Genomic DNA, 14020 nt, shown 5'->3' on the forward strand with positions numbered 1-14020 from the left:
ATTACAACAAAACTGTGTAAAATCATTTAAATGTCAAATCACTCACAACTGAATCACTGCACAGTAACTGCATCACTTCTAAGATGAACAGTTGGGTGTTTTCTGTTAGATAAAATAAATTTAAAAACCATCAGTGTCACAGCTTAAAATCAGAACATGTGTTTCTTTACCTGTAGCTGAAGAGAAATCATTCAGAAACCAACAATCAGCTCCAACAGGAGAAACAGAAAAATCAGAAGTCTGAGAATGATATAAAGACCCTGAACAGACGTCTGGAAGAGGTAAAACTCACCATCATCTTTTTAGATCAAACAACTGACACATTCACTAAACTCTGTCTCACTGTGATGCAAAATATTGTTGAAGGGATTAATGAAATTAAATTTGATCAGAAACAATGATTTTCTAAATATCAACCTTAATATTGAGCATAAATCAGTCAGTGAAGGTCAGTAAAAGGAAGTAAAGTTTGGAAACATTGTGGTGTCACTTCCACTGCAGAAACATCCACATCCATCATTCTGAAAGCAACAATTATCTTCCTGTAATTTATTATTATACTGAAGATATTTTTTTTTGTTCACTACATAATTCCATATGTTTTTTATACTTTTGATGTCTTCAGTATTAATCTACAATGCAGAAAATAATACAAATAAATGCAAAGTCTTGAATGAGAAGATGTGCCCACACTTTAGACTGGTAGTGTAGTTTAATGAATTCATTTTTTGTTTTGCCAAGAAATACTAGATGTTGATTAGAAACATATTAGTGATAATCAAACATGTAGTTTAGTTAAATATGAACATGATTGTTGAGAGACAGAGTTACCTGAATTAAAATAAGGTGATAAAGTGAATGTTCCAAGCAGCTGGTTCAGAGGAGAACTTACTCACCATCTAAAGCTACAGAAACAGAGATTTAAGCAGAACTCAGCTATGTTACATGAACATGCTTTTAATGAGTCTCCAACCAATCAGAAGAAGGAATCTTTCCAGAATTCGTGTCATGTGTATCTGTGCTTCAATAAAAAATCTGTCTTTTTATTCTGTCTGCAGTTAGAGAAGAAGCTCCAGGAAAAGAAGGAGCAGTGGACGGTTACTGAGAGAAAGGTGAGGACAGAACAGAACAAGGTTTATCTGCTGTCATCTCTCTTCTGTCTGTTTTCATGGGCTATTGACTTGTTGGGAACAAGACAACTTAAACTATCTATAAAAAAACAATTGGAATTATTAAATTTCTGAGACTCGGTCCTGTGGTTTCCTTGACTCAGTGACATAAACGTGATTGTTCAATTTAAGAAATTTTAATCAACTCTTTATTTTGCTGATGGAAGTTTGGGAAGAAAATGTTTCAGGGTGAAGAGACATTTGTCAAAGTACTTGTTGAATGAAAAGCTGAAGTCATGAAGTCAATGCTGGATTATTACCAGAGCAAATATGTGTGTTTGTGTGCGTTTTTTTTATTTATTTTTTTTATCTCAGATGGAGGAGATCAGTCGAACCAGCTCAGCCAGTGGGACATCAACAACACCACCCATGACTATAGAAGAGGTCAATGAAAGGGATCGCTACATCCGTCTCAAGAACAGTTCCAATAAGGTAATGTTTTTCTTTTACATATCGATGAACCTTCTGAATACTGTGTAAACATGTAAAGGATAAGGATAAACATTATTGATCCCACAGTGGGGAAAGTTCACCGTTACAGCAGCTCCAGAGAAAAAGTATAAAGGCAGTACAAATAAATAAACAAATAAATAGAAGACAGTGCAGAAATTGCAGGTAACATTACATACAGATGATTTTTTTAAATACCATGTAAAAGACACAGGAGGATGAGGTATCAGTTATTGCACATAAGTAGGTGGATGTGTGTGTAAATTGGGGGAGAAAAAAGTGCAGCAGTAAACAATATACAGTGACATTTATAGTATATATTATATATATAAATAAGTTTTCTATCAATATGATGATCAAATATATCCACAGATATTCTAAATGGTTCATTAAATAACAGCTAATGCTGTTAACATCAGAGTGTATTTTGTCTGTAGGTCAACATGTAAAGAGGTCATCATTTTATTTGTGGACACCATGTATGAAACACACACTGGAGATGATTTAGTTTTTCTACCTTTGGTGTCTAATTTTCCTCCTGCAGGAGATAAATCTGGGAGGCTGGAAGTTAGAACTACAGATTAACAGACAACCAACCACATTGACATTTGGGCCATTCAAATTTCAGGCTGGAAGGATTCTCTGTGTGAGTCTGAACTTTTCACTTTATGTTGTATATTAATTTTTTAACTTTATTTCTCATTTTTATTCTGTTTGTAAGTTAGTGACTATTGCATTTCCTACATTTACAGATACGGCGTCCATACAGGTCCAGTAAACATCCTCATGATGTTGCTGTGGATTGTCCAGAACTAGAGAACTGGAGGCCTAAAGACAAACTGCAGATGAACCTCATCAGCGACAATGGAGAGACCTTCAGACTGCTGTGATGTGAACAAACATGTGAAACATCATTTTTTTTCTCACATTAATCAAAGTGACTCTTTGTTTCTTTTTAATAAATGTCAAACAGTTTTTTTTGCGTTTTAGATTTTTATTTTCAAAACCCTGTTTTCAAATGTCCATTTTATATTTTTATCTAATTAAAACTATGTTCAGTTCTGTGGAAAACTCATTAAATTTGTTGTTTTATCAAAGTTGTAATGAACAGAAGATACAAGAAAAGACCAGAAATATGTACAACATTAAAACAATCAGAACAAAATGTTTTCTACAGGTTAAAGTCAGTTTTTATTTTCACCTCCTTTTGCTGTTCTTCAAATTTCATGTCGACTGTCTTCAGGTTTTCTTCAATAATCTTCTATTTTATTAAATAAATCTTCTTTCACTGAACAGAGTTTTTCTTTGGACTTTAAGTGTGTTTAATTTGTTTCTCTGTCTGCTTGATCTCATAGTTTTTATAATATTCAGGTCTGGACACATTCAGGGTTTTATCAGCTGTTTTTGTCTCCAAACAGGATTTTGCTGCAATAGTTGGATCAGTTTCTAATCAAGTTTCCAGTTCAGAAGGAACAGCATCATGAAATAAAATCTGTCTGAACTTTATAGAATTCATGATTCCATCAGTTTGGAAAACATCCTGACAACACTGACAGAAACACAACACAAACTATAAAAATGATGTTTCATTATAAAACACAATAGTCCTTATGTACAGGATTGTGTTTTTTATGTCATTTTCAGTAATGTGCTGCAACCAAACCATCACAGAGACATTAAAAGAACAACCTGATATTATATCTATAGATGTCTTTAGAACGGAAGAATTAAAGGTTGATTTACTGTAGAAGTTACACTGAAGTTGTGAAGCTATTTTTTTTCCTGTCTCTTACGATCTTTTAGATGAACTCTGTTGATAATAAATAATTTCGTTTTACATTTACTTTAGATTTAGTGTTTTGGTATAATGTGGAGTAGCAGCCTTGAATGTGGGATGATCTCACTAGTTACACTTTAACTCCAGTCTGACTGTGGAGGTCAGTTCACTGGTAAAAGTGAAAGTGAAAGTGTCTCATGTTTGCATTTTATGTCTTGTCTGACTTCAGATAAGTTCTGACCTCAATAACCACTGGATTGTTTTACTACTGAGAGATAAAAGCACCAGTTAATCATCAACCTTCTTCCACTGTGCTGCCATGTTGATATGCAGAGTTGGTTGACCTGATCATAGTAGAGGCTGGGTTTCTTTTCAGACAAGCTTTTTGTTATTTAAACTGGAGTTTTTATGTTCCCAATTCGACACAAAAACCTCAAATTATTTAAAATCTCGACAATTTAAATTTACAGAGACGTTCTGATTTACCAATACTTTTTTTTTGTTTGTTTGTTTGTTTTTGGCTGGAAATCCTATAAACCAGTGACATAAGATGGTAAAACATGAATGTTTCAGGTAAAATGATCGATTGAAATCCATAGGAACTTTATTGGAATTGATACATTTGCCCTAAATGTTCTTTGAAAATGACATTAAAGTGGTTTATTTCCCTGCTAGACTGGTAAAATGGAATAAATTAGTTTTTAAATTCATTTTGTTCAACTTTTCATAAAAATTAAGATTACAGTATGTTGTGATTATTATTCGTAATGAATCCTGCAATGTGGCTGACATGAAGCCTCAGTTTGATGTGTTTTGTCAAACCATGGAAGAACAAATCCAGACATTTTCTTGTCTTATGTTTTAATATGATTAATTTAAAAAATCTGATACTGTATAAAAACAATGCATTGCAGTCAGTGTTGCTGGTAATCTTTGACACATTTCAGGTGTTATTTTCTCAAAGAGTAAATTTCCACACATCTCTCGTCTGTCTCTTTTCATGTGAAACTGATTTGTTGTTGAGAAAAAGACAATTTAAACTATCTATAAAAAACAATTGGAAGCATTAAATATCTGAGACTCAGTCTTGTGGGTTCATTGACTCAATGACATAAACTTGATTGTTCAGTTGGAGACATTTTGATAAGTTCTGTATTTTTTTGAAAGTTTTGGAAGAAAATGTTTCAGAGTGAAGAGACATTTATCAAAGTACTGTTAGGATCCTGCCCTTCTTTCTTCTCCTTCCTCTTTTCTTCCTTCCCCCTCCTTTTCCTGTCATCTGTCTCTTTTGTATGTTTGTCTCTTCTCCTATATTTCTACCTCACTCATCCATGTCACCTCCCTACTTGTCTTGTACCTCTGGCTCCCTCTGTCTGCATCTGTTGGTCCTTGTCTTCCTGCCTGTCTTGCTCTCTCTACTCACCTGTCTGCACTCAGCTGATTACTGCTATGTGTGATCAGCAGTAATCAGCTCACCTTTCTACAAGCTGTCCTTGCCACTACAAACCTGCTTTGTCATTCAGTCCTCGCTGGATCATTGCTTCACTGCTCTTCAGAGACTTTGCCCACCCTTGGACTTCGTTTCCCCCTGCCTGCTGGATTTCCCCTTTTTAGGACTCTGCTCCTCTCCTCCTGGTTTCCCTGAGTTTGTTCCCTGCCTCTTTCGTCTAGTTTTCCCCTGGTCGTGAGTACCCTCCCTTAGCTAGTGATGGTGAAATCGAAGCTTCATGAAGCAATGAACCACTTTGACACATCTGCTTCAAGAATGACACATTGCTTCGAAGCATTTGACACAACCAGAAGAGTGACATCTGCTGGTCCTGTGTCAGAACTGCACCTAAGTGGAAAAAACTGAAAAAGCCTCAGGCCTGCTTGTCTCACACTGCTTTGTACTTGCAATAAATGTTTTAAAACGTTATATATGTATGTTTGTGTGCATATATGTGTAGTGTGTTTCTATGAATGAATGTGTGTTGTGTATGAGTGAATCTATGCGTATGTATCTGCAACACGGTCTCACGGGGATTCGTGAAACTGTTACGTAAATTTTTTGTTTCTTTTTCGTGCGCACCAACACGATTTCGTCATGTTTTTCGTGCCGCTCACCACGAAATGTTTTTCGTGTTGCTCACAACGAAACCCGCTGTGGTAATCACAGCTGAAAGTGGTTTATACCAGCGGATTCATGACGATCTAAGCTGTCCATCGGCGTATACTGCTTGTGTGATCGCGTTTGCGGCCGCCGGCCGCCGGACATTCTTGAAATTCCTATGCAAATTGGGGAAAAAAAAAAAAAAAAAAAAAAAAAGGTAAGTGTACCACCGGGTTATGGTTATGGTTAGGGTTATGGTTAGGGACGATGTCATGCAAAATATAGCGTTGGATTCGCCATGGTTTTACATTAAAAATATAATACACACATTCGTTTGAAATACGTTCTGGGTGGCACGAAAAGTCCGCCGTTTAAAATACATTGGTGCGCATTTCGTGGTGAGCGGCACGAAAAACATGACGAAATCGTGTTGGTGCGCACGAAACCGAAACTAAAACTTACGTGACAGTTTCACGAATCCTCGTGAGATCGGGCTGGTATCTGTGTGTTATTTAATGTATTTAATGCAACTAGATATATCTAAACTAAATTCTAACTAAATGTATACTCTCCCTAACTTCTCTCAAAATGACAAATGACAAATGCGCTAGCGTAATTTCCTCCTCTCAAAAACCCACAATTTGAGGAGTGAATCAGACCCCTTTGCCTTTTAAGACCTGGACAGATTGAAATGTGAAACCCCTTCAAAGTTCGCTCGAAGCACTGCGACACGCGATGTGACGTAACGAGGCCTCGTTCTCGATAGTCACGTGATTGTGGGCGTGCTGAAGCAGGGATCAAAACACCGTCTCGGAACACTTTGGCTTCAGAAGCTCGGCACTGTGTCGAGCAAACTGGCTCGAGCATAACATCACTACCCTTAGCTTAGTTCTGTTATTTCAGTTAATTTAGTGATCTTCTGTTGGAATTTATAGTATTGGTAGTCGTAGCTTGGTTTGTCTTATTTCCCCCAGTACAGCCCTCCCTTTATGTATTGTTTTAGTTTTCTGCTTTAATAAAGCCCTTTCCTGATCACACCAGTTTGCCTGTCTGTTGTATCTGCACCTGGGTTCTCCAACCCCCACCATAACAAGTACATGTTGAATGAAATGCTGAAGTCATGAGTCCAATGCTCAACTATTATTACCTGAACAAATCTGTGTTTTTATCTCAGCTGGAGGAGATTAATGACAGGACCCATGAATGAGGTCCACAGATATTCTAAATGGTTCATTCAATAACAGCTAATGCTGTTAACACCAGAGTGTATTTTGTCTGTAGGTCAACATGTAAAGAGGTCATCATTTTATTTGTGGACACCATGTATGAAACACACACTGGACATTATTTAGTTTTTCTACCTTTGGTGTCTCTCTTTTTTTTTTTAAGTTAGTAGTAATATTTGGAATTCATAATTTCATCAGTTTGAATAACATCCTGACAACTAACAACACAAACTATAATAATTATGTTTTATTATATAAAACAATAGTCCTCATGTACAAGGTTACAACATGTTGTAACATGTAACAAACAGACACATGCCTTGCTGTGCCAAGGAGAAGATTGTGCATCGGATCTATGACAACGAATCTGATGGCATTGTAGTAAGGCAAGCGGAAAAGTTCGAACCACCTTGCTCCATAAATGTGTTCAGTTCTTTTCTGTTCTGCTTTTGTTGTTGCTCGTCTTGACAATCCAGCGTAGTGTATGTGATCCTGTGATGTGCGTGCTTTCCATGATGACCGCTCAAATCCTGAGTAATCCATTTTTGCACCAAACTTTGTCTTGCTGAATGGCTTCAAACACTTGTGGCATCCTACAGGTGCAAAACACACAAAGTTAGAGTATTGAATAAAACAGACCACCTATCGCAGTAAGAGCAATGTAAACAGTTGCATGTTGACTTTAAGGATTCAACAATCAAAATAAAAGTTTAATAATTACATATTGAAAAATAAGTTAGAATATTTTTACTTTACCTCTGTATGCCCCATTTCCAACAAAGCCTCCACATTTTTGTGTTGCAGGGACATCCGATGACAGGCAAAGCAGAGCTGCTCTGTAAACTTGATATCCTGTGAAAGAGCCGTCTTCCAAAATTACACCATGCCAAAGTTGCTGGAGCTCATCAACCAAAGGGTCTAAGAAAACATTTATGTTTAGTGATGGCTCCTTTGGACCAGGTATTAGTCCAACAAGAATCATATTCTCTTCTTTAAAACGGTCCTCACCAGGTAGATTCAAAATAACCAAGTAGATGGCTCCAACTGAATAAGGTGCATTTTTGAAAGGTTGGAACCAGTCCACATTCAACATAAGGGCCAAATTATTTGGCTCTGCTAAAAAAGGCTTGCCATCCACATACTGGTAATCCTGCCATACTTTTCCATCAAATACATCTCCTAACACACCCTCAGGTATTTTACGCTTCCGCCATTCTTCACATTTCGCTTCATTTCCAGGTCTTTTTACAATTGCTTGAAGAGACTGTAGAACACTCTTGTAACAGTATGACCGTATTGGACAGACATATTCTTTACCAAGGGAAGATCTAGACTTTCTTAACAGATCAGAACCACATTTCTTCCTTAGTGCAGATCTCTTCTGTGGGTGGTTATGGAATGGTATGTAGCTGCAAGGCTTGCATGCCTTTGTAGCATCCCATCTTAGTTCATAAGTTTCAGTTGGTACGTATACGGTCATACATCTTGGGCAAACCACATATTGTAAGAAATCATCACGAAGGATGCCTGTCCATTTCCTCAGGGAGAATAAAGTCTTTGGGATGCTGCTTGCAAAGGCAGTCAGTGAATCAACGGCAAGAACATTTCCAAGTATCCACATGAACTGTCTGATGCACAAAAGAAGTGATGTGATGGCATTATCAGAAATCTTGAAGGTGATTTGCCATGACAAAACCATCATGGCAAGAACTTTCATCAACATGTCTTCTGGTTTTGTTGAAGACTGCGCACTTCCATGTCCCTCTCCCTCTTCCATGTTAAGAAAGACATCACTCTGCTCATCTGCAGGGATTTCGCCTTCTTCCTCCTCCTCAGTTACTGTGTCATCCTATACAAATGTAAAGAAGAAATCAATATCAAATCAAACAAATCAATAAATAATGATATTATGGTACAGTGCAAAATACAGTTCCAAACATTAAGAATAATCACAATTAATAAAGGGCACAGGGGGACAACTGAACCTTCTTTCTATTCAGTTCCTACTTTAGTTTGTATGGTATGTTTGTATGGTCAGTTCAGGAGGCCAGAATTACTACACAGATGTGTAAATGAATAGAAATTTAAAATAATTTCTAGATCTGGTTGTTTTGATCATAAAGTGAAATATTACATTGTTCAGTTCCAGATATCTGTGACTAAATGTTTTGCACCTTTTGCAGAGAAATGGTGATCTGTAAGTTGTAATGTGTAAATGATAAAATGAGACATAATATTATTTTTCTAAAGACATTTCAGATTGTTCATAATGCTTGGCAAAAAGATAATTAAATGTGATCATGTAATGTACTTTGTTGCACTAAAACAAAGGGGACAAGTAGGAGTTGTACTTATTTATAGGTTATTATGCTGGGCTTTTACTGGTCCTGTCCACTGGAGATCAAACTGACCTGTATGTAGCCCCTGAACTAAAATGAGTTTGAAACCCCTGCATTAAAACAACGGCCATAATCATGCACATGAATACGACCATTTGGAAGTCAAAAGCCAGCAGTATAAGCAGTTTCAATTTTAAACTTCATCACATGCAGAGGCTAAATGAAAGTTTTTTAAAGTGCTTCTTAAACAGCTTGTTTTTGAGGAATGAATCAAATCAACATATACTTTATTAATCACGATGGAAACTAAAGTAATGTGGTCCCTAACAATGATTTTTTTTTTTTTGTGCTAAAAATAACTCCAGGAACAGATAACACTGTATGTAACTGTAGCTGTCTTTCATGCTTACCACATAACAGGAGATGTTTGCTGTATCATCCTCCTCTGAATCTGATTCACTGGAGTCAAGGAAGAGATGAATGCTTTGGTCATCCTCAGTTTCGTCTGAAAAAATACATGCAAAGCCATGAGAGGACACATCAGCAAAAGATTATGTATTAAACATTTGTAACTGTGCAAGTGTAGTGTCTTATTCTCAAGTATACATTTATTAATATTTAGTATCAGTATACAGTATTACTTTTGAACACACTATTTAGCATGTAAGATAACATGAAATTGTGCAGCTAGCTCACCGTCATCTGATGGAGGGTAAGTTGGTGAAGGTATTTCATCCATTGCATCACTCTCTCCAACAACATGAATGCTCTGGCCATCTGCAGTTTCATCTAAAGGAAATCAGACAAAGCCATGCAGAAGATTATGACAATGGCCACAACAGTGAAAATCTAACATATTCTCAAATTGATAATGTTAATATAAATATGTATATATATATATATATATATATATATGTGTGTGTGTGTGTGTGTGTGTGTGTGTGTGTACTACATACCACACTATATTCATATATTCATACTCATTTCCTACTATAAAACATGTTTACTTGGTGTGTTACTCTGAAATACATGTCAGAAATGTACTATTTTCGGGTATACTTTTCATTAATTGGTGAAATAATGTGAAGTTCTGTAGCTCACCGTTGTCTGATGGATGATCATTCAGGAGATGCATTTCTTCAGCTCTTTTGGTATCATCACTGGACAAGACGCGGTCCTTTACAGTATCTGATCTGGCCCTTCTGAATTTTCTTTCCCAAACTCCGTTGATGAAATAGCGCTTTTTGTGCTCATAATATGAACTACAGCAGAGCTCATTGTCACAGTGTCCACAAAGGCGGCGAGGCTTTTTCTTCTTTTGCTCGGAGAAGCTCATCTTGCAGGCAGACATAAAATCTGTTCACCTGGAGAAGCCGGCTTGTTTATTTTCAGACATGCATCACTGACGTCCATATAGTCCAATCACATGCGAAGCCACGATCACATGGTGGCCTAGCGAAAACCGCGCGATAAACGGAAATAAATACAGACAAGCAAATCATTTGTTACTTGAGTTCTACAATGGCTTCACGGCATCTTCCATTCGACTCACCCCGAACTCCTGGACGTGACCGGCTTCCTCCACTCAGCCCCGCGACAGACACCGATAAACTATTGAGCGCACTCAGTGGACTGTCTCGTCAGATGGCACAGATGGAGCAGAAGCTGGAGAAGAAGCTGAACCAGCAACTCGCCATATCGGACGAGAGAGAACAAAGGTTACAGGAGAGGATAGACGCTCTAGAAGCAAAATTAAACAGCCTCTGTAGCGGCGACGGAATAAAGCGAAGAAGACGAGTCGCCACTCCCAAAATTGCGATAAGAATATATTCCATTTCTAAGATATGTTTTGTGAGTTTTAGCACAATGCTCTGAATTGGTAGTGCTAAGCTCATGCAGTCCTTCTCTTTGTTTTTGCGCTTTTAGGAAACGGTTCGTAGACTGCATAACGCTGAAGGGAACATCATGCGCTATGAACCGGAACAAGGGTGAGACTATTTATTGAAATTGTGTGTTACTTTGAAACTTGTCTTATAAATGACTTATAAAATACCCTACACTTGTTCTCCTGTGAGTAGTAATTGAAAATTGTGATCGATTTTCACAGACTGGGCTCGCCTCACAACGACGCAGTCACGACTTATTTAGTGAGAAGTCTGGCTGCAAGTCCAGATTTGGAGGATGTGGAGACAGACGTCCTTGTATGTAAGTATCCTGTTTAAAATTGTTCTAAACTTTTCGATTTCATCAACAGCAACAAAAGCTATCAATGGCTGAATGTAGCAGGAAATAATAACAATAATAATAACAAAGCTAATAACGGCTTCATTTTACTCTTTTCCAGCTGCTTGTAAAACCCATTACTCTGCGCAGGAATTTCCGCTATAGTCAACCCGACATGGCGGATCAGGCGGAGGCGATTAAGTCATCTGCCCGGAGTTGGCAGAGAAAAAAAGAGAGTAAGAGATATTACTTTGATTCATTTGATTACAGTTTCATTCATGGGAGTGTGTGTTTTATATAAAATGTGGTTAGAATAGTATTGCTGGTCTCTGATATTATTTTTCTGTTACATTAGTAAATGTTTTGATTTCTTGTACTGATTGTGTTCACAGCTGCTGGATGCCAGGAAGACGGTCCTTGCTCCAGACGAAGAGGAGTTCTGGAATGGCATCGCAGCAGACATGATGTCGGATGAGGAGGACGGCAGTGTAGATGGCGTGCATGGATGGATTGTGTGGCCTCCATCCTTCTGCAGCCAGGAGCTTTCCAACTTGTGTGCTGCCCTACAGGCCAGGCTGGAAGCTGATGGAAGGTACACAGCTCTTCATCACAGACGTTTTTACAATGGACAGCCGTCTGAAAGACTGAAGCCATTGAAATACGACAGGGCAGCAGCCAGGAAACATTTTATTCCAGAGCTGATGCCTGAGACCAGCCCGGAGTGACAGATCAACTATGTTTTAGTTTTTGTTTTGAAATGTTTTTTGTTTTTTTAAACTTTGCACTTTTTTATTTCATTTTTCCTTTTAATTTTTTTTGTATTTTTTTAAAAGAACAGCTTATTTTAATTTTGATTTGATTTTGTTCAATAAAGCGCTTGTTTTTCAACATGTCTCAAAATGTCATTTTTTAGCCCATTGGTTACCAACGGCAAGTATGCAGGTTAACTAAGTAGACACTTTATATGGCCCATATTTATTAATGCCTTATTAAAATATTAATAACAATAAGCATTATTATTATTGTTGTGTGTGTGGGGGGTGAGGAGGTGGGGGGGGATTCATGGCCCAGGGGTTGACCAATAGCAACAGATCTTTCAACCAATCATGACACAGTTTTTTTCTGTTGCCATGTCTTGTTTCATCCAATCAGTGACCCGAGTCACGCTAGACAGGAAGGCTGGATGCTAATTAGTTTTCACACCTCTGCCATGCCCCAGGTGCGAAGTCTCACTCCCCCCCTTGCTCCCAGGTGCGACGTCACTCCCCCCCTTTCCCCACCCCCCACCCCACAAATCCATTCCGTTTTAGGGCGTCCTCAGCCCGTTCTGAGTGGTTGTTCACACCCTGAGAACAGTCAAGAACTGTGGAGAACTAGGTAGGTTTTTCAGAATTCACAGGGTCGATAGTCTGGCTTTTCATGCAGAGCCAGTCGCTGTCAGCAGGATCGAGCGGGCCACATCAACGACACCTTACAGTAATCAGCTCCTCAGGATTTTCTATCTATATGCACGAATGGTTACCTTGGTGTCACTGCATGCTTGGCTAACTTTTCAGATGCTGTCCCCTGTGGCTTGACATGGTTGGCCTTGCCCCCCGGGTCTCTGCTGGGTCGCGCATGTGTCTTGGCCGTCTCCCGGTGCCTGCGGAGGGTGCTGTGCTGGGGTGTTGCCCGGGGGGCTTGGGGCGGCGCTTTCCCGGCATGGCCTGCTGCTCTTCCGCTAGCGGTTGCGGTTACGGTCTGGTGGACCTCTGGGTGCCCCGTGGTACCCTCTCCTCTCCCCCTCCTCCTCCTCCTTGCCCTCTTCCCCCTCGCCTCCCTCTTCCCGTCTTCTTCCACCTCCTTGTCCCTTCCCTCCTCCCTTCCCCTCGTCCTCCTGCTCTGCTGCCTTTCCTCCCCCTCCTTCTCCCGCCTTCTGCCCTCCCCTGCGGGGTAGAGCAGGAGGTGGGTGTGGGATGGGAGGTGGGTATGGGGATGGGGGGCGGGGGTGTGAGGGGGGTAGGGCGGGAAGGGGAAGAGAAATATTCCATCATCTCTGGCCTGGCTGTCTGGCTCTGGGGACCGGGCACAGTGCTGGGGGTGCTCTGGCCTAGCCCACTCCAATTCAGTGTTTGCCCTCCCGAGACCCTGGGTGGGCTCCAGAGACAGGGGGGCGAGTGATCCTCGTCCTGCCACACCCTTGCCCTGCCACACCATCTGGCCTCTGGGGTGCCGGAGCTGTTGTTGGGGAGGGGGGTGATAGGGGGGCACTGGACGGGCACGCACCTCCCTCCACCTGGCTGGGTGGGGCCCCGTTGGTCGCTCCTCTCAGCTCACTTCACTAGCCTCGCACAATGCACCTTGTAAATAGTCACCTAGGGCACACAACACATTCCTTGGGGGAGGAGAGATTTACTACTCTTGCTCCACTCTTTCCCTCCAATTTTGGGTGGTCGTGGGGGAGGTGGGGCTGTGGGCCGGTGGGGCGCTGCGTGGGTCTGCTGTGGCCCGTTCTGCTGCGCAGGCCTTGGGGCTTTGGTTGTGTCGGCGGGGGTCGCTCCGGGTTCCTGGGCTGGCTCTCTGCCTGGTGACCCCTGCGGGGGGGCAGTGTGCACCTCCTTGGGCTGGAGGAGACAGCTCCCCCCTTTGGTGGAGGTTTTCTTGCATGCCAGACCCACCACACCGGCATCTACCAAAACTCAATAGTTTGTCCCCCAGGTCGCTGAGTCAGTGGAGGTTGCTAGCTTCGTGTCTGTGGATCTCAC

General features: G+C 40.2%; 1 long non-coding RNA gene across 1 annotated transcript in view; it reads left to right on the top strand.

The window, feature by feature from the left end:
* The first annotated feature begins 1056 nt into the window (after nucleotides 1–1056).
* The window catches only part of LOC127532361 (uncharacterized), a 29987-nt gene continuing 17023 nt past the window's right edge, over nucleotides 1057–14020 (top strand). The window contains exon 1 of the long non-coding RNA XR_007939743.1: nucleotides 1057–1133. This is a non-coding gene — a long non-coding RNA (uncharacterized LOC127532361). The remainder of the gene's footprint in view (nucleotides 1134–14020) is intronic.

This window comes from Acanthochromis polyacanthus, chromosome 23 (assembly GCF_021347895.1).
Source record: "Acanthochromis polyacanthus isolate Apoly-LR-REF ecotype Palm Island chromosome 23, KAUST_Apoly_ChrSc, whole genome shotgun sequence".
In the NCBI taxonomy this organism is placed as follows: domain Eukaryota; kingdom Metazoa; phylum Chordata; class Actinopteri; family Pomacentridae; genus Acanthochromis; species Acanthochromis polyacanthus.